The 23,868-nt window shown below is 43.4% G+C and overlaps 1 long non-coding RNA gene across 2 annotated transcripts in view; it reads right to left on the bottom strand.

The window, feature by feature from the left end:
- LOC144581637 (uncharacterized) overlaps positions 1-23,868 on the bottom strand; it is a 92,349-nt gene that overhangs the window by 21,286 nt on the left and 47,195 nt on the right. The window contains exon 1 of one of the 2 annotated variants that reach the window (XR_013532719.1): positions 17,504-18,689. The exons of the other annotated variant lie outside the window; for it this stretch is intronic. This is a non-coding gene — a long non-coding RNA (uncharacterized LOC144581637). Of the gene's footprint in view, positions 1-17,503; positions 18,690-23,868 lie in introns of those variants that run through there. 2 annotated transcript variants of the gene reach the window in all.

The following is a 23,868-nucleotide window of genomic DNA, read 5'->3' as shown; positions in this document are numbered from 1 at the left end:
GGCTCTCTCTGGAGGCTCTGGGACAGCAGGCATCCCTTGACTTATAGTGGCCATTGTCCTTCTATGCATGTCTGTGTCTGTGTGAAAATTTATTTTTGGGCAGGCACAGTGGCTCACACCTATAATCCCAGCACTTTGGGAGGCCGAGACAGGATTGCTTGAGCCTAGAAATTCAAGTTTAGCCTGGGAAACATAGTGAGATACCATCTCTACATAAAATACAGAAAAGTAGCTCGGCATGGTGGAACACACCTGTAGTCCCAGCTACTCAGGAAGCTGAGGTGGAAGGATCATTTGAACCCAGGAGATTGATGCTGCATTGAGCTATGATCACATCACTACACTCAAGCCTGGGTAATAGAACAAGACTGTCTCAAAAAAAATATTTTACTCTTTCTTTTTTTTTTACTGGCAACAAATTTCCCTTTTAGTAAGGACACCAGTTATATGGGATCAGGGCCCCACCATCATGACCCATTTTAACTTGATAACCTCTGTAAAGACCCAGTCTCCAGATAAGGTCATGCCTGTAATCCCAGCACTTTGGAAGGCTGAGGTGGGAGGATCACTTGAGGCCAAGAATTCAAGACCAGACCGGGCAACACAGTGAAACTTCACCTCTACAAAAAAATAAAAAAAAATAGCTTGGTGTAGGGGTGTGTACCTGTAGTCTCAGCTCCTTGGGAGGCAAGAGCACAGAGTGAGCCCAGGAGGTTGAGGATGCAGGCATCTGTGATTGTGCCACTGCCCACCGTCTGGGAAATAGCAAGACCTAGTCTGTCTCAAGAGAAAATAAAAAAGTTTGCTGATCCAATGTGGGGTAATTTTTTATAACTTTAACTCGGTATTTTTTCATATTGCTTAGCTTTTCCACATGAACTCTGTGATTATAACAAGAAAATAGCAGTCACATTACATTTTTTTGTTTTTTGAGATGGCGCTCTGATCTTGTTTCCCAGGCTGGAGTGCAGTGGCATGATCTTTGTTCATTGCAACCTCCGCCTCCTGGGTTGGGCGATTCTCCTGCCTCAGCCTCCTGAGTAGATGGAACTACAGGCAAATGCCACCCTGCCTTGCTCATTTTTGTATTTTTAGTAGAGAGGAGAATTCACCGTGTTGGTCAGGCTGGTCTCAAACTCCTGGCTTCAAGTGATCTGCCCACCTCAGCCTCTCAAATTGCTGGAATTGCAGGCATCAGCCACTGCATCCGGCCATTCTTATCTTTTTGTCCACAGAAATAACCAGCATTTCAATTTTTGTTTGTCTTGTTTTTCTTAAATGAAAACAAACTAGCAGTTATAATTGGGAGGACAATTTGCATTATGGGAATCTGGGAGTCATGCCAATTTCTGTAATCAAAATTGGTAAAAAAAAAACTGGGGTTATGCGATGGGGTGGTGGCACACGCCCATAATCCCAGCACTTTGGGGGACTGACGTGGGTGGATCACCTGAGATCAGGAGTTTGAAACCAGCCTGGCTAACATGGTGAAACCCCGTCTCTATGAAAAAAAAAAAATACAAAAATTAGTCAGGCCTAGTGGTGGGTGCCTGTAATCTCAGTTACTCGTGAGACTGAGCAGGAGAATAACTTGAGCCTTGGAGGGGGAGTGAGACTCTGTCTCAAAAAAAAAAAAGAAAAGAAAAGAAAAGAAAATTCATCCTGGAATGTAAGGCTGGTTCACCATACACAAGTCTATAAACATAATTCTCCACATAAACAGAACCAAACACAAAAACCACAGGATTATCTCCATAGATGCAGAGAAGGCAAAACTCTCAATAAACTAGGTAGTGACAGAACTTATCTAAAAATAGTAAAAGCTATTTATGACAAACCCACAGCCAGTATCACAATGAATAGGCAAAAACTGGAAGCATTCCCTTTTAAATCTGGCACTAGACAAGGATGTCCTCTCTCATCACTCCTATTCAATATAGTACTGGAAGTTCTACCCAGAGCAATTAGGCAAGAAAAAAAAATAAATCGTATTCAAATAGGAAAGGAGGAAGTCAAATTTTCTCTCTTTGCGGACGACATGATTGTATATCTAGAAGACCCCATCGTCTCAGCCCACAATCTCCTGAAACTGATAAGCAACTTCAGCAAAGTCTCAGGATAAAAAATTAATGCACAAAAATCACAAGCATTCCTATACGCCAATAACAGACTTAAAGAGAGCCAAATCAAAAAGGAACTGCCATTCACAATTGCTACCAAGAGAATAAAATGCCTAGGAATAAAAGTAACAAGGAATTTAAAGACCTCTTCAAGGAGACCTACAAACCACTGCTCAACAAAATAAGAGAGGACCCAAACAGATGAAGAAACATTCCATGGTATTCATTAGGAAGATTCAGTATCATGAAAATGGCCATACTGCCCAAAGTAATCTACAGATTCAACACTATCCCTATCAAGCCACCAAGGGCCTTCTTCACAGAAGAGGAAAAAAAACACCTTAAACTTCATATGGAACCAAAAGAAAGCCCACATAGCCAAGTCAAATCTAGGAAAAAAGAACAAAGCTGGAGGCATCACACTACCTGACTTCAAACTATACTACAAGCCTACAGTAATCAAAAGAGCATGGTACTGGTACCATAACAGAGATATAGACCAATGGAACAGAACAGAGGCCTAAGAGGCAAGGCCGCACATCTACAATCATCTGATCTTTGACAAACCTCACAAAAATAAGCAATGGGAAATGGATTCCCTGTTTAATGAATGGTGTTGAGAAAACTGGCTAGTCCCGTGCAGAAAGCAGAAACTAGACCTCTTCATGACACCTTACACTGAAATTAACACCAGATGGATTAAAGACTTAAACATAAGACCTAACACCATAAACATCCTAGAAGAAATCCTACGCAAAACCATTCAGGATATAGGCATAGGCAAGGACTTCATGACTAAAACACCAAAAGCATTGGCAACAAAGGACAAAATAGATAAATGGGACCTAATCAAACTCCACAGCTTCTGCACAGCAAAAGAAACCATCATTAGGGTGAACTGGCAACCAACAGAATGGGAAAAAATTTTTGTTATCTACCCATCTGATAAATGGCTAATAACCAGAATCTACAAAGAACTAAAACAGATTTACAAGAAAGAAACAAACAAGTCCATTCAAAAGTGAGTGAAAGATATGAACAGACACTTTACAAAAGAAGACATACATGAGGCCAACAAACATATGAAAAATCTTCATCATCATTCGTCATTAGAGAAATGCAAATCAAAACTACATTGAGACACCATCTCATGTCAATTAGAATGGCAATCATTAAAAAACCTGGAGACAACAGATGCTGGAGAAAATGTGGAGAAATAGAAACACTTTTACACTGTTGGTGGGAGTGCAAATTAGTTCAACCATTGTGGAACACTGGCGATTCCTTAAGGACCTAGAAATAGAAATTCAATTTGACCCAGCAATTCCATCACTGGGTACATATCCAAAGGATTATAAGTCGTTCTACTATAAGGACACATGCACACGAATGTTAATTTTTGCACTATTTACAATAATGAAGTCTTGGAACAACCCAAATGCCCATCTATGGTAGACTGGACAGGGAAATTGTGGCACATATACAACATGGAATACTATGCAGGCATAAAAAAGATGTTTGTAGGGACATGGATGAACCTGGAAACCATCATTCTTACCAAACTGACACAAGAACAGAAAATCAAACCCTTCATGTTCTTACTTATAGGTGGGTGTTGAACAATGAGAACACATGGGCACAGGGAGGGAAACATGATACCCTGGGGTATGTGGTGGGAAACTAGTGGAGGGACAGCATGGGGTGGGGAGTTGGGGAGGGATAACATAGGGAGAAATGCCAGATATAGGTGATGGGGAGGAAGGCAGCAAACCACATTGCCACGTATGTACCTATGCAACAATATTGCATGTTCTTCACATGTACCCCAAAACCTAAAATGCAATTATATATATATATGCACATACAAACATATATATGTACATATATATATAAATGTATATGGAAAGTTGCCTCTCCACCTCTTTCTCCCAGACCAAAAAAAAAAAAAAAAAAACCAGAAAGAAAAGAAAAAGAAAAATTGGGGTTATTAATCAGTTGGTAAGGAGTAATGGTCTTGTTCACAAACTTCAGATCCTTATTTTGCAGGCTAGAAAGCACTCTAGTTAGTAAAATAATAACAGTAATGACAACAGCCAAAAGGGAACAGTATTTAAAATGCAGGAGGTACTTGTCTAGGCTCATTTGTGGGTAACATTATTTAGCCTCGAGCATCATCTTAGGAGAGCATCCTCATATGATTCCTATCTGACAGGTGGGAAAACTGAGGCACAGAGACCTACGTTGTCTGTCCGGACTCAAAGTAATATTAAGTTGTGGCGCAGGTGTCATCTGACATTGTCTTATGCACTATGCCTATCTATTATTCTTATTTTTGAGACAGAGTTTCCTTCTTCTTGTCCATGCTGGCATGCAATCTCAGCTCACTGCAACTTCTGCTTCCCAGGTTGAAGCAGTTCCCCTGACTCAGCCTCCCAAGTAGCTGGGATTACAGGCACGCACCACCATGTTTGCCTAATTTTGTATTTTTAGTAGAAATAGGGTTTCTGCATGTTGGTCAGGCTGCTCTTGAACTCCTGACCTCAGGTGATCCATTCACCTTGGCCTCCCAAAGTGCTGAGATTACAGGCATGAGCCACCACACCGGGTTTTGTTTTTGAGATGGAGTCTTGCTCTGTCTTCCAGGCTGAAGTGCAGTGGGATGATCTCGGAACACTACAACCTCCACCTCCTAGGTTCAAGCAATTCTCCTGCCTCAGCTTCCTGAGTAGCTGAGATTGTAGGCACGTGCCACCACGCTGGGCTGATTTTTGTAGTTTTAGTGGAGTCAGGGTTTCACCATGTTGGCCAGGCTGGTCTTGAACTTCTGACCTCAGGTGATTCACCCACCTCAGCCTCCCAAAGTGCTGGGATCACAGGCATGAGCCATCTCACCTGGCCACTATGCCTATCTCATTGTATTTCTAAAAAAAGAGGGAAAAGAAATAATTGTATTTCTATCCTCACAGTAACTCCATGAAGGAGATAGTATCATTTACCTTTTACAAATGCGAAAACAAAAGCTCCAGCTTTGTTTCACTTTGAAACCCAAGCTTGAGTGCAATGGCATGATCTTGGCTCACTACAGTCTTGACCTCCGGGACTCCAGTGATCCTCCCGCTTTATCCCCCTGAGTAGCTGGGACTACAGGGGGACACAGCCACACCTGGAAAATTTTTTGAAGTTTTTTTGTAGAGATGGGGTCTTGCTATGTTGCCCAGGCTGCTCTCAAACTCCTGGGCTCAAGCAATCCTCCCACATCAACCTCCCAAAATGCTGGGATTACAGGTGTGGTCGCTCCAGCTTTTTTTCCCCCAAGTCCACATGAAGTTGTTAGTGGCTGAGTCAAAAGAGTCCCGGGGTCTTCTGACTCCTACTTCAGTGTTTTTTCATCTAGACTGTAGCCACTGTAATTCCTGGAAATATTCTAACAGTGGACTGTGATGGATTATTTGGGTGTGTAGCACAAACAGAGGAACATCTCTTAGGAGACTGAACCCTGATGTTCTGATGGGGCCAGCATGTATTCTGTAAAAACGTTCCATAGCTCCCATCCATGACCAGTGACTAAGAATTAGGTACCAGGCATGGTGGCTCATGCCTGGAATCCCAGGACTTTGGGAGGCTGAGGTGGGTGGATTACTAGGTCAGTTCAAGAACAGCCTGGCCAGTATGATGAAACACCATCTTTACTATAAATAAAAAAATTAGCTGGCCGTGGTGGTGGGTGTCTGTAATTCCAGCTACTCAGGAGGCTGAGGCAGCAGAATCGCTTGAACCCAGGAGGTGGAGATTGCAGTGAGCTGAGATTGCGCCACTAAACTCCAGCCTGGGTGAAAAAACAACACTCAGTCTAAAAAAAGAAAATGCTGGGCATTGGCCAGGTGCGGTGCGGTAGAACACATCTGTAATCCCAGCACTTGGAGAGGCTGTGGCAGGCAGATCACTTGAGGTCCGGAGTTCCAGAACAGCATGACCAACATGGTGAAAGCCCATCCCTACTAAAAATACAAAAATTAGCTGGTTGTGGTGACAGGTGCCTACAATTCCACCTACTCAGAATGCTGAGGCAGGAGAATTGCATTAACATGGGATGCGCAGCCTGCAATGAGCTGAGATCCCACCACTGTACTCCAGCCTGGGTGACAGAGCGGGACTTCATCTCAAAAAAGAAAAAAAAGTTGGGTGTGGTGGTGTGTGGTCTCAGCTACTCAGGAGGCTGAGGTGTGCGGATCGCTTGAGCCCAGGAATTTCAGGCTTCAGTGAGCTATGGTGCAGTCACTGCACTCCAGCATGGGTGACTAAATGAGACCCCTATTTTAAAAATTTAAAATAATTTTAAAAATGAACAAAATAAGAGAGACAATAGGATAGTATTCATCATCACTAAGAGATCAATCATATCACCCACTGAATCTTGCCAACATAATCAAACTCTAATCTAATGGGGTGACCATGAATCCAGCTGCAAATATGCCACAAATACAAAAGACAGAGAATGGGTTCACCTTCACCAAGGAAATCCAGACTTTGAGAAAGACCCAACAATGTGGAGTCTTCCAAAATTCATAGAAAGGAAAAGGGATAGGCCAGGCAAGGTGGCTCAGGCCTGTAATCCCAGCACATTGGGAGGCCAACGTGGGCAAATCACAAGGTCAGGAGTTTGAGACCAGCCTGACCAACATGGAGAAACCCCATCTCTACCAAAAATACAAAAATTAGACAGGTGTGGTAGCACACACCTGTAATTCCAGCTATTCAGGAGGCTGAAGCAAGAGAATCACTTGAACCCGGGAGTCGGAGGCTGCAGTGGGCTGAGATTGTGCCATTGCACTCTGGCCTGGGTGACAGAGCAAGACTCTCTTTCAAAAAAAACAAAAAAGAAAGAAAAAAAAAGGGAAAAGGGATAGAGAAAAAACTTGTAGATTGCATATTTTTTAAATTTTAGTTTTTGCTGGGCACAGTTGTTCACACCTGTGATCAGAATCATTGCACTTTGAGAGACTGAAGGGGGCAGATCACCTGAGGTCAGGAGTTTGAGGACAGCCAAGCTAACATGGTGAAACCCTGGCTCTATTAAAAGTATAAAAATTAGCTGGGCATGGTCCCATGTGCCTGTAATCTCAGCTACTTGAGAGGATAAGGCAGAAGAATGGCTTGAACCCAGGAGGTGAAGGTTGCCATGAGCTGAGATCACACCACTGCACTGCAGCCTGGCTGGAGTTAAAAAAAAAAATTAGGTTTTGTAGAGACAGGAGTCTCCCTGTGTTGTCCAGGTCAGTCTCAAACCTCTGAATTTAAATGATCCTATCACATCAGGATTACAGGTGTGAGCACTCACCCAGCCAACAAACTTGGAAATTGAAAGAGGCTTAAAAGACATAACAATGCTGGGGAACAGTTATGGGTTGGAGCTGCATATTAGGGCTGCTCTACTCTAACGAAACAGAAAGAAGCCAGGTGTGGTGTCTCACACCTGTAACACCAAACACTTTGGGAGGCCGAGAAGGGAGGATCGCTTGTGCCCAGGAGTTTGGGACCAGACTGGCAACGTAGTAAGACCCTGTCTCTACAGGAAAAAAAGTTTTTTTTTTTTATTAGCCAGGAATGGTGATGCACGCCTATAGTCCTGGCTACTCAGGAGGCTGAGGGGAGATGATCACTTGAGCCCAAGAGGTCAAGGCTGCAGTGAGCCATGTTTATACCACTGCACTCCAGCCTGGGTAACTGAGCAAGAACCTGCCTCAAAAAAAAAAAAAAAAAAAGAGAGGAACATAAATCAGCAATTACTGTGAATGTCAGCGTTGGGGAATACTTCTGGAGCGAAGGGAGGGGCTGACATTGTGCCCATCTCCAGCCCTTTCTGGAAGTACAGAGTCTAGTGGGGAAGACAGCAACACGAGTGGAGATTCAGGCTGCAGCACCAGGAAGTTCCCTTCCACTTTCCTGCCTTCTTGCCCTTTCCTTCGGGGAACAGGAGCACGATTTTCTTTCTTCTTTGCCTTTTTAACTAGAGTTTCTGACAGGAGAATTTATATACCGGATATATAGCATCAACATGAATAGCCAGCTGGAATTGATGTCTTTGTTGATACCCCAGTCAGGCACATCCCTGATTCCTCCGCTAAGTACATCTGGATGTTGCTACTGTCCAGGATTCTCAGCCACATGCTTGGTGCCCACTCCCAGATTCTGGAAATTTCCTGGCATTACCCCCAAAAGGAGGGACACTCACTCACAATTCTGCATAGAAATCGTCTCTATGTGTCCTTTTTTTTTTTGAGACAGAGTCACTCTGTTGATCAGACTTCAGTCCAACGGTGTGATCTCAGCTCACTGCAACCTCCGTCTCCCAGGCTCAAGCAGTTCTCCTGCCTCAGCCTCCCAAGTAACTGGAGTTACAGGCACCTGCAACCATGCCTGGCTAATTTTGTGTCTTGAACGGAGTTGGGGTTTCACCATATTGGTCAGGCTGGTCTTGAATTCCTGGTCTCAAGTGATCCGCTCACCTAGGCCTCCTAAAATGCTGGAATTACAGGCATGAGCCATCATGCCTGGCAATTTCTGTGTCACCCCCCTAGGCCAGCCTCTGCATGTTTGGGTTTGATGAGGCTGTGGCTGTCCAGCTGGCTGCCTGTCATCTTAATTTCGTGTCTCCTCGATACTTCTCACCTGCCCATGAATTCATTTTCTTTTCTTTCTTTTGTTTTTTTCTTGAGATGGAGTTTTGCTCTGCCACCAGGCTGGAGTGAAGTGGCATAATCTCAGCTCATTGCAACCCCTGCCTTCCATGTTTGAGCAATTTTTTTGCCTCCGCCTCCCAAGTAGCTCTGACTACAGACATGTGCAACCATGCATGGCTAATTTTTGTATTTTTAGTAAGATAGGGTTTCCTCATGTTGGTCAGGCTGGTCTCAAACTGCTGACCTCAGATGATCCACCCACCTTGACCTCCCTAAGTGCTGGGATTACAAGCATAAGCCACAGTGCCTGGCCTCAGTTTTTAAACTCAGCCTGAATGGGCTTCTCTTGCTAGCAGCTAAGAGCTCTGACCCTTAAAGCCTTCTCCCACCCAGCAGGAAGTGTTTGGATGTTTCTGGATCTAAAATCCAAGTGTCTAAGCCTACCAGTAGTTGCAAGTGCAGATGATCACACAATTTTTTGATTTTACAGTGGCACAAAAACGATCACATTAAGTAGAAACTGTCCTTCCAGTACTGATACAACCTTTCTGGTTTTTACTGTTAGTATAGTATTCAATAAACTGCATGAGGGCCAAGTGCAGTGGCTCATGCCCTTAATCCCAGAAACCAACCGAGCCCCCTTTGACCTAACAGAAGGTGAATCAGAGCTAGTTTCAGGCTTTAATATTGAATATGCTGCAGGCTCATTCACCCTATTCTTTATAGCAGAATACATAAATATTATCATAATAAATGCCCTAACCACCACCATCTTCCTAGCAACATCATTCAACATAACCATATCAGAAACATACACAATCAACTTTATAACTAAAACCCTCCTACTAACCACCCTATTCCTATGAATTCGAACAGCATATCCTCGATTCCACTATGATCGACTAATATACCTCCTATGAAAAAATTTCTTACCTCTTACACTAGCACTATGCATATGATAGATTTCAATGCCCATCTTAATATCTGGCATCCCACCACAAACATAAGAAATATGTCTGACAAAAGAGTTACTTTGGTAGAGTAAATTATAGAGGTTTAAAGCCTCTTATTTCTAGGATTTTAGGAATTGAACCCATACCTGAGAACTCAAAACTCTCCGTGCTACCTATTACACCATATCCTAAACAGTAAGGTCAGCTAAATAAGCTATCGGGCCCATACCCCGAAAATGTTGGTTAAATCCTTCCCGTACTAATATCAACCCCCTAGCCCACCTCATTATTTCCTTAACCATCCTAACAGGAACCACAATTACACTTCTAAGCTCACACTGATTTCTAGCCTGAATAGGCCTAGAACTGAATAGATTAGCCATCGTACCAATTTTAGCCAAAAACACAAACCCCGGATCCACAGAAGCTTCTACTAAATACTTTCTAATCCAAGCAACAGCATCAATAATTCTCCTAATAGCCATTTTCCTTAATAACTTAACCTCCGGACAATGAACAATCAACCCACCCCATAACCAAATTTTATCCACAATAATACTAATTGCCCTAGTAATAAAAATAGGAATAGCTCCCCTCCACTTCTGACTTCCAGAAGTAACCCAAGGAATCCCCCTAATTCCAGCCATAATTGTTCTCACATGACAAAAACTTGCCCCCTTGTCAATCATATTTCAAATCTTCCCATCAATAAATATGAACATTATCCTAATGATCTCAATCCTATCAATTATGGTTGGCAGCTGAGGGGGACTTAACCAAACACAATTACAAAAAATTCTAGCCTACTCCTCATTCACCCACATGGGATGAATAATAGCAGTGCTATACTACAACCCAAGCATCACCATTCTAACCCTTATTATTTATATCTTCCTAACAATCTCCACATTCATAATTTTTTACCTAAACTCAAATGTAACAACCCTATCACTATCGCACACTTGAAACAAACTAACATGAATAATACCCATAATTCCACTAATAATATCCTTAGGAGGCTTACCCCCACTAACAGTCTTCTCCCCTAAATGAGCTATTATACAAGAACTTACAAAAAACAATAACCTAATTATCCCACTCACAATAGCCATATTAACAATAATAAACCTCTACTTCTATATATGCCTAACATACTCCAACTCAATAACAATATTCCCCGCATCCAACAACACAAAAATTAACTGACAACTAAAACACATAAAACCAATGCCACTCCTACCCCCACTCGTAACTTTTTCCACATTACTACTACCTTTAACCCCACTAATACTTATAAACTAGAAATTTAGGTTAATAAGACCAAGAGCCTTCAAAGCCCTTAGTAAGTAAACTTTACTTAATTTCTGCACCATTATAAGGACTGCAGAACTTTATTCTGCATCAACTAAACGCAAATCAATTACTTTAATTAAGCTAAGCCATTCCTAGATTGATGGGACTCTAACCCACAGAAATGTAGTTAACAGCTAAATAACCTAATCAACTGGCTTCAATCTACTTCTCCCACCGTCAGGGAAAAAAAGGCGGGAGAAGCCCCGGCAGAGTTGAAGCTGCTTCTTCGAATTTGCAATTCAATATGATATGTCACCTCGGGGCTGGTAAAAACAGGGGTCACTCCTCTGTCTTTAGATTTACAGTCTAATGCTTACTCAGCCATTTTACCCCTAACTATGTTCATAAATCGCTGATTATTTTCAACCAATCACAAAGACATCGGAACTCTATACTTATTATTTGGTGCATGAGCAGGAGCAGTAGGAACAGCCCTAAGCCTCCTAATGCGAGCAGAATTAGGCCAACCGGGAAGCCTAATAGAAGATGATCACATCTACAATGTTATTGTAACGTCTCACGCATTTATTATAATTTTCTTCATAGTAATACCAATCATAATTGGAGTCTTTGGGAACTGACTTGTCCCTTTAATAATTGGTGCTCCCAACATAGCATTTCCCCGAATAAACAACATGAGCTTCTGACTTCTACCCTCTTAATTCCTTCTCCTACTCGCATCCTCTACCCTAGAAGCTGGTGCCAGAACTGGCTGAAGAGTTTACCCACCCTTAGCAGGTAACATATCACACCCAGGAGCTTCTGTAGACCTAACTATTTTTTCGTTGCATTTAGCAGGTGTCTCCTCCATTCTAGGGGCTATTAACTTTATTACAACAATTATCAACATAAAACCCCCAGCCATGACCCAATATCAACCCCCCCATTCGTATGATCTGTCCTAATTACAGCGGTCCTTCTTCTACTTTCCCTTCCAGTCCTAGCTGCCGGAATTACTATATTACTAACTGATCGTAATCTCAATACTACTTTCTTCGACCCTGCTGGTGGCGGAGATCCCATTCTATATCAACATCTATTCTGAGTTTTTGGTCACCCTGAAGTGTATATTCTCATTCTACCAGGTTTCGGAATAATTTCACACATTGTAACATATTATTCCAATAAAAAAGAACCATTTGGCTACATGGGTATGGTCTGAGCTATAATATCCATTGGCTTCCTGGGATTTATTGGATGGGCCCACCATATGTTCACAGTAGGAATAGATGTAGACACTCGCGCATATTGCACATCAGCTACTATAATCATCGCAATCCCCACCGGAGTAAAAGTATTTAGCTGACTAGCTACACTACACGGCGGTAATATTAAATGATCCCCTGCAATACTATGGGCCTTGGGCTTTATTTTTCTTTTCACCGTGGGCGGATTGACAGGAATTGCATTAGCCAACTCATCATTAGACATTGTATTACACGACACATACTATGTAGTAGCACACTTTCATTACGTATTATCTATGGGAGCAGTATTTGCTATTATGGGAGGCTTTATTCACTGATTTCCACTGTTTTCAGGCTACACACTTGACCAAGCCTATGCTAAAGTTCATTTTACTATTATGTTTGTAGGAGTAAATCTAACCTTTTTTCCGCAGCACTTCCTTGGCCTATCCGGAATACCTCGACGATACTCAGACTATCCAGATGCATATACCACATGAAACACTGTCTCATCTGTGGGATCTTTCATCTCACTAACAGCAGTTATTCTTATAATTTTCATAATTTGAGAAGCATTCTCCTCAAAGCGAAAAGTTTCTACCATCGAACAACTATCTACCAATCTAGAATGACTATACGGCTGCCCTCCCCCCAGGGAGGCTGAGGTGGGAGGATGGCTAAAACCCAGGAGTTTGAGGCCAGCCTGGGAACATAGTGACATCCCCTCTTTATAAAAAAGATAAAAATTAGCCACGTGCAATTGTTTACACTTGTAGTCCCATCTACTTGGGAGGCTGAGGCAGGAGGGGTCACTTCAGCCCAAGAGATTGAGGCTGCAGTGAGCTATAATCAAGCCACTTCAGCCTGGGTAACAGAGCAGAACCTCGTCTCTGACAAAACAAAAAATGTAGGCTGGGCATGGTGGCTTACGCCTGTAATCCCAAAACTTTGGGAGGCTGAGGTGGGTGAATCACAATGAGGTCAGGAATTCAAGACCAGCATGAGAAACACGGTGAAACCCCGTCTCTACTAAAAATACAAAAATTAGCTGTGTGTGGTGGCATGCGCCTATAATCCCAACTCCGGAGGCTGAGGCAGGAAAATTGCTTAGTACCTGGGAGGCAGAAGTAGCAGTGAGCCGAGATTGCGCTATTGTACTCTATCCTGGGAGACAGAGCAACACTCGGTCTCAAAATAAATAAATAAATAAATATATACATACATACATAAAAATTAAAAAGTAGGTAAACTATTGCTTCATGAGGATGGCATTTTATTTGGGATGTTGAGAAAGTTTAGAAACAGATGGTGGCACTGGTTCCACAATATTGTGAATCTACCAAATGCCATTGAATTGTACACTTAAGCCTGGGTACATTAATCCAAGTTTATTACCTATTTCTACAAACATTCATGAAGGTTGGACCCCTGAAACGTCAAAGTCATAATCCAAGGTGGGGAAGGGTGAGAGGGTTTTGTTCTCTTTTTACTACTGCTTGCTTGTTCTCTACCCAAAGTCGGCTGGGCTAACCTCCAATACTTGGTAGGGTAGGTGTATTACATGCATTTGTGGGCCGGGTATGGTGGCTCACACATGTAATCCCTGCACTTTGAGAGGCTGAGGTGGGCAGACTGCCTAAGCTCAGGAGTTCAAGAGCAGGCTGGGCAACATGGTGAAATCCTGTCTCTACTGAAAATACAAAAAGTAGCTGGGTGTGGTAGCGTGCTTGTAGTCCCAGCTACCTAGTAGGCTGAGGCAGGAGAATCACTTGATCCCGGGAGGCAGAGGTTGCAGGCAGTGAGCCAAGATGGGATCACTGTACTGCAGCCCGGGAAAGAGAGCCAGACTCCACCTTCAAAAATAAAAATAAATAGGCCAGGTATGGTGGTTCATGCCTGTAATCCCAGCACTGGAACCTGATAGGCAGAGGTTGCAGTGAGCCAAGATTGCATCACTGCACTCAAGCCTGGATGACAGTGTGAGACTGTCTCAAAAAATAAATAAATGCATTTTCAACTTAGTATATTTTTACTTTTTTTCCCCCACATAGAGATAGAATCTCTCTATGTTGCCCAGGCTAGTCTTGAACTCCTGGGATCAAGCAATCTTCCCACAATTACCTCCCAAAGTGCTGTGATTGCAGATGTGAGCTACTGGACTTGGCTGCTATTACAAATTTATGACAGATTTATGGGGACATGACACCATCAAGAGTTGAGGAGCATCTGTATTTATGCTGAAAATGAGGGTGGCTTGTGTGAGAATATAGGGGAGTGTCACAAAACACAACGGGACTAGGGCCTCCAGGGGGATACCACAGGCTGACTCTGGCTCAAACCCAGGGCTCCCTTCTTTGTGTCTCCTGCTGCAGGACAGACCCCAGGCTCACAGCTCTGCAAAGCCATGCTGTCTGCACTGCAGGACTTTGAATACATGGCTGGGGGTTGGGGGTGATGTTGGAGCATGAGCAGGAGCAGGGAAGGGAGGACACATCAGGGGTTGCACCTGCAGCCATATTTGCAGAGCAAATTCCTTTTCTTTTTTCTTTTTGAAACAGAGTTTTGCTCTTGTTTGCCAGGCTGGAGTGCAATGGCATGATCTCGGCTCACTGCAACCTCAGCGTCCCATATTCAAGAGATTCTCCTGCATCACCCTCCTGAGTATCCAGGATTACAGGCATGCACTAGCATGCCTGGCTAATTTTGTATTTTTAGTAGAGATGGGGTTTCACCATGTTGGCCAGCTGGTCTCAAACTCCTGACCTCAAATGGTCCACCGGCCTTAGCCTCCCAAACTGCTGGAATTACAGGCGTTAGCCACTGCACCTGGCCCTGGTTGCCCTGTCCTGTCTCCTGGCTCTGTACAGCCTCAGCTTCTCTTCCCCCGACACCTAGCTGATAGAGAGCAACCCCCACTCTCTGGGGTTCTAGGCCACTTTCTATGAGAGCGGTTACAAGTTACATGGGAACACCAAGTACAATCTGGTGAGCTATGTCCACACCAAACCTTGCTGCATGTCCCCTGAGGGCCCCCTCTTCCTTCTTTCCTTACCAGCATAAAAAGCTGAGGAATTTATAGACAACACAGCACCCAGCCCTGCCCTGTGGTGAGAAGATATTCAGGCAGCCATCACCTACACACCAGACTTCACTGAAGTGTCACACGGGAACAGCGCGGTGTGAGCTGGTAATCTCAGCACTTTGGGAGGCTGAGGCGGGTGGATCACAAGGTCAAGAGTTTGAGACCCACCTGACCAACATGAGGAAACCCGTCTCTACTAAAAATACAAAAATTAGCAGACCGTGGTGGCCTCCTACTCAGTAGGCTGAGGAAGGAGAATCACTTGGACCCTGGAGGCAGAGGTTGCAGTGAGCTGAGATTGTACCACTGCACTCCAGCCTGGGTGATAGAGTAAGATCCTGTCTCAATAAATAAATAAATAAATAAATAACGGGAGATTCCCACATGGAGTGACAGCGAGGAGCCTAACCCAGCCTGGGGCAGAGCTATAGATCTGAGTTAGCTGGGTAAACTGAGGCATAAGGAATTAGTAGGGGCAATTTCCACAGGGCAGGGACCTGATCAGCTGCAAGTCAGCAACAGTAAACTTCTTTGACCAGGCTCATCACATCCAGATGAGTGAAGAAAACAATCACTTCTCACTGTGGGTCCCCAGAACTCCAGGAGCAAGGGAGTGGGAGAAATCATACTGGGGCCATTGTTTCTGTAAGCTCCCAGAGGCCTTTCACAGACAGTAGAATTAGAACGGAGCAGGGCTTGGCTGAGCGCAGTGGCTCACGCCTGGAATCACAGCACTTTGGGCGGCCGAGGTGGGTGGATCGCCTAAGGTCAGGAGTTGGATACCAGCCTGGCCAACAGGGCAAAACCCCAGCTCTACTAAAAATGCAAAAATTAGCCAGGTGTGGTAGCACTCACCTGTAGTCCCAGCTACTCAGGCCGATGAGGCAGTAGAATCTCTTGAACCTGAGAGGTGGAGGTTGCAGTGAGCCAAGATTGCATCACTGCATTCCAGGCTGGGTGACAGAGCAAGACACCATCTCAAAAAAAAAGTTGGGGCAGGGGACAGAGTCGGGCTAAGTGGCTTCCAGGCTTACCTCTCCTCCAACACCCCATCTCTCCCACAGTCTTGAGTTGGGGGATGCCCATGGTGTTTCATATGTGCACTTGGTATTTCCTCTCCTAAACCCACAGGATATTTACCTAAAACAGAAGCAGCACTGAGGCAGGACTGACCCAACTTCACTTCAAGGTATGCTGTCTCCTGGACAGAGGCAAGGACTGGGCTGCCTACGAGGAGTCCCTTAGCAGGAACAGAGAGAAGCAGGGTTGAGATCATAACCCCAGGTGAAGAACAGTAAAACAGGATGATTAAAAAACTTCACAACAGCCAGGGGAGGTAGCTCACACCTGCAATCCCAGCACTCTGGGAGGCCGAGGTGGGCGGGTCACCTGAGGCAAGGAGTTCGAGACCACTCTGGCCAAAATTGTGAAACCCTGTCTCTACTAAAAATACAAAAATGAGCCAGGTGTGGTGGCAGATGTCTGTAATCTCAGCTACTCAGGAGGCTGAGACATGAGAATGGCTTGAACCTGGGAGGAGGTTACAGTGAGGCCAGATCATGCCACTGCACTCCAGCCTGGGTGACACAGTGAGACTCCATCTCAACAACAACAACAACAAAACACTTTATGAATGGTGGTCCCTCAAAACACTTCCACACAGCATTACCATTGGCTCTAACAGAGCCATTGCCATCCATGCCAAAAGAATAGAAAGCAGAAACTTCGAGAGGGATTTCCACACCTGTGCTCACAGCAGCACAATTCACAAAAGCCAAAAGACAAAATCAACCAACGGGTCCAACATCAGATGAAAAAAAAAAACACAGTGTGATCCATCTGCTAAGCAGAATATGACTCAGACTTAAGAAGGAAAGGAGGCCGGGTGAGGTAGCTCAAACCTATCATCCCAGCACTCTAGGAAGCCACGGTGGGTGAAGACTCTGTCTCAACAAAATAAATACATCCAAATAAAGAGAAATAACAAAGGAAGTGAGAATATATCGTGAGTGACTCTAATAAGTGAAGACTGAAAGCGTTCTCAGCTGCTGATAGCATTACTTCCAACCAGTTCAGTTTTGTTCGTTTTCCCGGCTGGGAAGACCTGCACTTGTCCCCCGGGACTCACCTTTCTTTACACCAGGCCAGTGATGGCAGACTGCAGCCTTATCTGCAGCACCTTAATCTGGTACGTGTTCTGCTGCTCAAACAGCGTCTGCAGGCAGGTAGAGAGGAACATCAGCATTGCGAGGAGGTAGCCCTTCCAGGCCTGAGACTTGGGATCACCAATAAACTCCAGAAAAAGGCTTGCAGGGGAAGGAGGGAGAAGATACAGCTGGTGAGAGTAGGTGCCCATGTGTGTTGCCTTTGCCCAAACCAGGCCAGGTGTGGAGGATCAGTCGGCGTGGTTGACTTTTTCGCAATCGTGATCTCGGTTATTTCCCCCACTGTCCATGCTTCTTTTCAATCTTACTGCAGCTCCTCAAGATCAACAGATGGTGTTTTTCTCTCCCCTTGTTATGAGGTAAATTGTGTCCTCACAAAATTTGTATGTTGAAGCCCCAACCCCCGGTACCTCTGAATGTGACTGTGTTTGGAAATAGGGCCTTTAAAAAGGCAATAAAGTTAAAATGAGGTCATTAGGCTGGGCCTTCACCCATTCTGGACTCCTGATAAGAGGAGAAAATGTAGACACACAGGGAAACACCTGGGTGGTTACAGAGGAAAGACCATATGAGGACACAGGGAGAAAGTGGCCAACTGCACACCAGAGGCAGAAGCCTCAGATGGAACCAACTTGCAGATACCTGATCTGGAACTCACAGCCACCAGAAACAAGAGGAAAATACATTTCTGTTGTTGAAGCTACTCAGTCTGTGATACTCTGTTATGGCAGCTGAGCAGACACATCTTGGACCTGGGCTGGCCACAAAACCACCTTTGACCAAGAGTAGAGTGGAGGTAAAGCTATGCCAGCTGTGAGCCTCAAGAGAAAATGTAGCTTTTGGCCTATTGCTTAGAACCCTCCCTACTAGCCACATGAACATGTCTGAGCTAGCTTCAGACACAACTACACGCACATGAGAAAACCCAGCCAAGAAAAGAAGGCCCACCAAGCTGAGCCCAGTCCACGTTACTGACCCACATTACTATAAACTAAATAAATGAATGCTTATAACTTTAAGCCACTCATTTGGGGGCATTTTACAACAAAAGCTAATTTATACAGTCAGGTAAGAGCTTACTTATTTGCCCCTGTGGGGGACAGTCACTTTCTCATTAATCATTTTCCTTTTTCAGTATCCTTCCCACCCACCCTCCAGTATCCGGAGCACCAGATCTATAGGCAGAGGCATGAGAGCTGAAGCCCCCGGACTCTGAATGGATGCCATTAAGAGACCACAAGCCTTAGCGAGATCCTGAAGTCTGGACTCACCTAAGCAGCTTGGGGACAGTAAACCTGAAGACATCACTGATGGGCTGTGGGTCCCATGAGGAAGGTACAATGAAACACGTGCCAGATAACCCTCAGCAGGGGGCCCCACTGCCTCCCTTTTTGCCGCAGGAATGGCTCAGTCTCCGTAGCCTCCATGCCACTGCCTCTTTTCATTTTAAACACCATTGCCTTGGTGTGCCTTACAGGAAGGGAGAGGCTGGCTCTGGGTCCCGTTTTATACTCTCAGCCACCAGCAGCAGCAGGGCCAGGCACTAAAAGCTTGTTTTCCTAACAATGGGCGTGGGTGGGTGTGGATCCAGCGTGGCTCCCTCACCTGTGCCTCCTTACCACCTTGAGTGCCCATTTAAGAGGCAGTCACAGGAGTTGTGGGGGAAGGGCAGGAGGGAAGCCCTGAGGACTCTTAGATGGCCATGGGAAAGCACACACGTTGAGCACCTACTACGTACCAGACACTCCCCAGTCATCCTAAGACCGCCGGCAAGCCAGATGTTGTTCCCATTTCACAGATGAGAAAACTGAAGCTCTGAGAAGCCAACTTGTCCAAGGGCACACAACTGAGAAGTAAAAGCTGGGATTCAATTCCATCTCTCCACCTCCAGAGCTCATGCACTTTTCTTTCCTTTTTTTTTTTTTTTGAGACAAAGTCTCACTCTGCCACCCAGGCTGCAGTGCAGTGGTGAAATCTCAGCTTACTGCAACCTCTACTTCCTGGATTCAAGTGATTCTTCCACCTCAGCCTCCTGAGTAGTTGGGATTATAGGCAATGTAATCCCACAAATGCCACCACACCCAGCTAATTTTTGTATGTTTAAGAGATGGGTTTCACCATGTTGGCCAGGCTGGTTTTGAAATCCTACCTTAGGTTATCCACCAGCCTCAGCCTCCCAAAGTGCCAAAATCATAGGCCTGAGCCACTGCTCCCAGCATCCCATGTATATTTCAATCTATCATGTTGTCAACCTGGAGGAAGAACAGCACCCCCTCTTCCAAATGCACAACCGGCCAGCCCTTAGGTGGTTTTGTGGCCTGATCTGGTGTTTGGTTTGGCATCTATGGAGGGTTGCGGCTCAGCTCTGTTACTGAGTGGGCATGGCCTGCTGCTCACAGGTATTTTAGCATTTGCATCTCAAAGCCAAGAAGATGCCCCTTCCATGCAGAGAGAATCCCTGAACACCCTTCCTGTGTGACCCCACCATTTCATTCATTGCCTTCACAGCCTTGCCCACAGCACCAACCCTCTCTTTGTGTTGTTAGAACCCCAGGGGGGTAGACTTTGCCTGAGTTTTTTACCAAGATATCCATAGTATCGAGTCCAGTTCATGCACACAGTAGAAGCTCAATAAATACTTGTCAAAAGAATGGGAAAAGCAGACTGAGTGATATGTGTAAAAGAGCCTAAGAAGAGTGCCCAGCACATACTGTTATAAACATTTATAGAAGGAAGGATGGAGCCTGGCTGGGTGGACGGAACTTGGCTTTGGAGCCAAAAGACTATTGTCCAGTGCCTACTCTGTCTCCTCCCCTCTGAGCCTTAGTGTTTCAATCTGTAAAATGGGGTTAGGGATGAGTTGAATGAGAAGTTTTTTTTTGGCTGGAGATTTTACTCAGTTCTGTTCTAGCTGTTTGCCTGAAGAGTGACTGTGTTCAGCCTGCAGGCTCCATAGCAGGCATTTCCCTCTTGTGGAGGTCTCATCTTTGATCAAGGAAGAGGTCCAGATTGCTGTCTGATGTCTGGTCTCTGGACTGAAGGCTACTTAGTGCAGGACTCAAAAGTGACTGTGGGGAAAGGCAGGGGGTACGCATGAGTGGCATGGGCAAGGTGTGAGTTGGGGGATACAAAAGGGAGCGATGGAGGCCAGGTGTGGTGGCTAACACCTGTAATCCCAGCACTTTGGGAGGTCGAGGTGGGCAGATGACCTTAGGTCAGGAGTTCGAGGCCAGCCTGATAACCTGAGCAACACAGAGAAACCCAGCATCTAATAAAAAATACAAAAATCAGCTAGATCTCGTGGCAGGCGCTTGTGGTCCCAGCTACTTGGGAGACTAATGAAGGAGAATCATTTGAACCTAGGATGTGGAGCTTGCAATGAGGCAAGATGGTGACACTGCACTCCAGCCAGGGTGACAGAAGCAGAGAGAAGGAGGGAGGGAGGGAGGGAAGGAAGGAGGAGAGGAAGGAAGGAGGTGGGGAAGGAGGAAGGAAGAAAGAAAAAAGAAAAAGAAACAGAAAGAGAAAGAAAGACAGGAAGGAAGGAAGATAAGAGAGAAAGAAAGAAAGGAAGAGAGAAAGAGAAAGAAAGGAAGAGAGAGAAAAAAGAGGAAGGAAGGAAAGAGGAGGCCAAGAAGAGAGAAAGGGAAGGAGGGAAGGAAGATCATAGAGGAAAGAATAAGATACATGCACGCATATGCTCATTGCAGCATAAATCCCAATAACAAAGACATGAAACCAACTTAAATGCCCATCAATTCTAGACTAATGAAGAAAATGTGGTACATATACGACACAAAATATGATGGAGCCATAAAACAGGTCATGTCCTGTTTTATGTTTTATTTATAAATGAGGTCATGTCCTTTGCAGAAACATGGATGAAGGTAAAAGCCATTATCTTATATAAACTAACAGACGAACAGAAAACCACATACTAAATGTTCTCACAAGTAAAAGCTCAACATTGAGTACACATGGACACAACAGACACTGGGTTATTTGAGGATGGAGGGAAGGATGATAGTCAGGACTTAAAAACTACCTATCAGGTACATGGCCTACCACATAAGTGACTAAATAATCTGTGCACAAATCCCCAGTGACACCTATATAGTAAACCTGCATAGGTACCTCTGAACCTAAAATAAAAGTTTAAAAAAAAACTGATAAACTAAATCAAAAGAAAGCATAAGTAAAGAAAAATGTGAGATAAAAACAATAAAACAATAGATATAATAAATACTTTGGTACCTTAAAAGAAAAGGAATAGACAAATTACTAAGAAGGGAAATAAGCATAAAAGCAAATAAAAGACAAGAAAAAAAGTATAAGTTAACTCTAATTATGAGGGACTATTTTGCATAACTCTGTGCAAATACATTTGAAATCTGCATATATTACTATCCAATACAACTTCTAAATCATAAAAATGTCCTACATCTGCACTGTTCAATATGTAGCCACTAGCTACGAGTGTTGAGTGAATACTTGTACACTTAAATGTGACTCATGTGACAGAGAAACTAATTTTTTTGAATTATTAATTTATTTAATTTTGAATTATAATTTCATTATACTTAGTTTAAATTTGAATGGTCTCATGAAGCTAGTGGCTATTGTATCAGAAAGCATAGAAGATGAAATTTTCTTAAGACAGTGTTATTTACCAGAGTTAAATCCAAAGTGTATTTATTTAAAAAAAAAAAAGCTTAAAGAGATCAACTCTATAAAGAAAAAAAGTTATTAAGGATCTCATTCTCTCCCTCTAACACACACACACACACACACAAACACATACACACACACACATGTTTTACGAGGAAAAGGAAAGCTCTTCTTTATAACACAGAACAGGACTTTGACAAACTACTACTCATGGCCCAAATGCTGCTGCAGACCATTTTCCTGCAGTCCATGAGCTAATAATTTTTACACAGCTAAAGAAGAACTAGAATAAGTAACAGAGACCGTATGTGGCCCACACAGCCTAAAATACTTAGAATGTGGCTCTTTACTGGAAAAATTGACTGGCCCCTGAGCTAGAAAAATGCCTGAATTTTAAAATCACTGTTTTACAAATACCACCAAGTTAATATGAGATTCTGGCATGAAATTACTCCTAACACTATACACTAACATATTGTTAGGAAAAGGACATTTATATATCTCTATTATCCATTTAATGTTTATTAAGTAAGGAATTTAAAATGAAGAGATGAAACTTAGCTTCACAAATATTGAGATAAAATGACATTATAAACTTCTCGATGGAATGCAATGGGAAACATAATATTTGCCTAAACATTTTGTCTAATCCAGAAGAACAGTTAGATGAATCCAGTTTGAGAAATAGTCTAAGAGACAATTAGTCTGCACTCTTCAAAAATGTCAAGGTTGCAAAAGATGAGGGAAATGGTGGAGGGGAAGCAATATTCAAGACTGATGAAAATAAGAAACATGATAAAAATTCCAATATAAGATCCCTGACTAATATAAAGAATATTTGAGAGCAAGTGGAGACATTTAAATTTAGACTGCATACTACATAATATTAATTATCAGTAGAAAATGTCTTGTGATTGTTATTGTAGTAATATAAAAGAATGTGCTAATTTTGGGAAAACTGCCTTAAGTATTCTTGTACAATCTTGATATCTGAATATTGCTTTCAGGCAGTTCAGAGCTACACAAAATGTGAGCGTATGCATGTATATGTACGTGTGTGTAAGAGAGAAAATGAGTATGTATGTGAAGAGGAAAAGAGACATAGAGACACACAAAACCAATCCCAGAAAATGTTAATTTGTGAATCTAAATAAAGGGCACATGTGTCTTTACCGTACTTCTTTTTCAACTTTTCTGTTTGAAGTTAAAAGTTGGAAGAATTTTTAAAGCCACTTGTTTATTCAGGGTGAACATGATCTTCAAATTTCTTTGCTGGATGCTGGTTTCCTGTAGTTGTTAATACTTTTGTGCCGCCTGATTGCCTTATGACAAAACAAACTTAGCTATGCAAAAAACTGTGTAGCCAAAAAGCCAAACAATTGCTTCATTGAATAGAAAATAAACTATGTAGTTTATTGCAGGTAATATTGTTATAAACTGTTATTCTCCTAGTACAATATAACCAATTATTACCTTGTAATGTTAGTCAGCATCTACTAATAAGGAGAGACCAACAGGCAGTATTTATACACAACTACATGAGATCACTTCCTTATAGCCTAAAAAACAATATGGCGAACATAATAGAAGGTACCAGAGGTGTTTTTCTAATGATTTACAGGACGAGAAATCACACTACCTTCTACTAGATGATTAACTA

This window comes from Callithrix jacchus, chromosome 2 (genome assembly GCF_049354715.1).
Source record: "Callithrix jacchus isolate 240 chromosome 2, calJac240_pri, whole genome shotgun sequence".
Classification (NCBI taxonomy): Eukaryota; Metazoa; Chordata; class Mammalia; order Primates; family Cebidae; genus Callithrix; species Callithrix jacchus.
Note: the sequence above shows the minus strand (reverse complement) of the source record. Positions and strands in the feature narration are given on the sequence as shown.